The sequence below is a fragment of the Vulpes lagopus genome, chromosome 7 (genome assembly GCF_018345385.1).
Source record: "Vulpes lagopus strain Blue_001 chromosome 7, ASM1834538v1, whole genome shotgun sequence".
NCBI classification, from domain to species: domain Eukaryota; kingdom Metazoa; phylum Chordata; class Mammalia; order Carnivora; family Canidae; genus Vulpes; species Vulpes lagopus.
The window spans coordinates 31454172-31457169 of NC_054830.1; the positions used below are offsets into that span (position 1 = coordinate 31454172).

Genomic DNA, 2998 nt, shown 5'->3' on the forward strand with positions numbered 1-2998 from the left:
GAAGTCACTTTACTTCTCTCAGCCAATTTCCATGACTGTAAATGGAAACAGTAATAGTTACTTGCTAGATGGAAGTAATTGGTAGGATATATATATATATATGTATATATATATGTATATGTGTGTGTGTGTGTATAGGCATATATAAAAATAATTTATATATATAAATAAAATATACATGTATATTGCCTATATATTGTATATATAATATGTATATGTAATATATATACTAATATATATACTAATATATATACTAATATCTATATATCAATATACATGAGGACACCATGAATGCTCCTAGGTGAGCTGAATTGGTTTTTTGTTTTGTTTTTATCCTGTTACCCTAACAGGGCTGTGAGGTCTCTGTAAAGCCTTTGCTTATTATCTTGACCCCAGTGTGCAATGCCACACATAGGCCTTGTCTTATAATCTGCTCAGTAAACATTTGCTAAAGTAATTAATAGGCACATGAATGTGTGAAGAGGTTAGATCTTTTCCTCTAAAATACTAGTCAAATCTAGTGGATTGAATGGTACCATGCCAGAAGATATGTCCACATCCCCAGAACCTGTGATTATGACCTTAGTTGGCTAGAGGGTCCTGGCAGATGTAATTGATTTAATGATGTCCAGATGAGATCTTCCTGGATTATTTGAGTGGAACCTATTTTAATCTATTCAGGTTGCCATAGCAAAAATACCATAGAGGCAACTGGCTGGCTCAGTCAGTGGAGCGTGCAACGCTTGATCTCAGGATTGTGGGTTCAAACCTCACGTTGGGTATAGAGATAACTTAAAAATAAAATATTAAAAACAAAACAAAACACCATAGACTTGGTGGCTTATACACTCAAACATCTGTTTCTCACAGTCTAGAGGCTGGGAAGTCCAAGATCAGGGTGCCAGCAGATTCGGTCTCTGGTCAGAGCCTGCTTTCTGGCTAACATTCACAGACAGCCACTTTGTCATTGTGTCCTCACATGAAGGGATGAGGGACCTTTCTGGGATCTCTTTTATGAGGGCACTCATCCCATGCATGAGGTCCCCCTTTCATGACCTCAGCACCTCCTAAAGGCCCCATCTCCTAATACTATCATACTGGGGAAAAGGTTTCAACGTACTAGTTTTGGGGGCATACAATCCCTGTAGTTGATTCTAATTATAATTTCATCCTATAGCATACCTAAATCCAATAACAAGGGTCCTGATGAGGGACAGAAGAGAAGTCACAGAAACAGAGAAGGTCATGTGAAGATGGACGCCAGGACAGGAGTGATGTGAGCCACAGGGAATGCCAGCAGCTTCTGGAAGCTAGCAGAAGACGAAAGGAAGGGTTGCCCTCTAGAGCCTCCAGAGGGAGCATGGCCCTGCTGACAGCTGGATTTCTGACTTCTGGCTTGCAGAACCACAAGAGAATGTATTTCTGTTGTGTTAAGCCACCCAGTTTGTGGAAATATGTTATGGCAGCTCTAGGGGATGAACATGCCGCTATGTGGGAGGCACGTAAACAATGGAAGAAGTCAAGTCAAGAGATTCTTGCCCATGTTTTGATATCAAGTCTCTGGACTCTACATACATCCACAGCATTTTACACAAGTTGGATCAACAGTGGGCTGGAATTTCAGTGGGGTACATTAATCTTTGAAATTGCATTGCCAAAGCAACAAGAAGTCCTGAAAAGCTGCCCATAGGATATTACTCACTTTTCCTAGAAGAATATACCATTTACTTTCGCTTCTCTGCCCCTCCTTCACTTCTCACCCACCACACCAGACACCCATGACAGTTAGTGCTTATAGATAATAATGATTTGTTTATTTTTATTTTTATTTATTTATTTTTTGCAGAGAGGCAGAGATGCCCCTTAGACATCCAGGGGAGGTGTCAAAGAGCAAGTGGACATCGACCTGGAGCTTAGTGGGGCGGTGGATGTGGCCAGAGTTGGCAGCCAGGATGGCTCCAGCATCCACCTTGCACTTCCAGTTCATGTGACCAGCTGCTCCTTGACATGCCCTCAGCTGAACTCCTGACTGCTACCACTCCACCTGGTACTTCCCCTGTCTCTGAACCTAGCCACTTCATTCTTCTGAATACTCTGCTCTCCTCCATTCCTCTCCTGGTCTCCCATCCTTAATTGTTTGTGTTTTCACTACCTTGAAAATGTGCCTGTAATCCAATCACTTAGCACAATTTCCACTGGTACCATAGGCCGCCATGCTTTCTAGATGGGACTGTTTTGTGTGTCATCCTTGTAGAGGAGCCATGCTTAACCTTCTCTGTATGATGCCAGTTTTAGTATATGTGCTGCCAAAGCCAGTACCAGATGGGACTATTTTAAGAGTTTCTTCCTCGCTGGTTATCTGTATTAGCTCTCACTACATTCTATTTTTCCAACTGGTACCTAGAGAAAGCTTTTGAAAACCTAAACCAGGTCCAATGGCTTCCTAGTTGATTCAGAATAGAACGTAGGATCCTTATGCTGGTCAATAATGTCTAAGTGTCCCCATCTCATCCTGCTATTTCCCCTCTGATTTCATCTCTTCTCACTATCCCCCCACCCCCACCCCATGTATACAACCCTAACCCTGGATTCCCTGCTATTCTTTTAAAATGCCAAGCACACTCCTACCTCAGGCCCTTTGCATCCACTCTTCCCTCTACCCGAAACATGACCTTGCCAGATATCTGCTTGGCCTTGTCCCTTCCATCCTTCTCTGTCTGATCCAATGTCCTCTTCTCAGGCCATCTCAGACCACCCTGTAAACCAGTACCCACCCCTCACTTCCTAAACCCTCTACTCTACCTTATTTTTCTCCTCTTCACTTTGCACCTCTTGTCAACAGAATGATCTCGGACATTGTCCTTAAAATTCTATGGCCCGCTGAGGGATATCCACAGTGTGATTGGAAATCTGTAAGTGTTGTGTGCCCTTCAGATTATGGAAGGAAAAGAAAAAAAAGAAAAGAAAAAGGAAAACAAAGCCAGATTCTGGTTAGGTA

The 2998-nt window shown here is 42.3% G+C and overlaps 1 non-coding gene across 1 annotated transcript; it reads right to left on the reverse strand.

Moving 5' to 3' along the window:
• Positions 1-2211: 2211 nt before the first annotated feature.
• LOC121496354 lies at positions 2212-2319 on the reverse strand. The gene has a single exon (XR_005989182.1). It is a non-coding gene; the product is annotated as a U6 spliceosomal RNA (small nuclear RNA).
• Between the last annotated feature and the right edge of the window lie 679 nt (positions 2320-2998).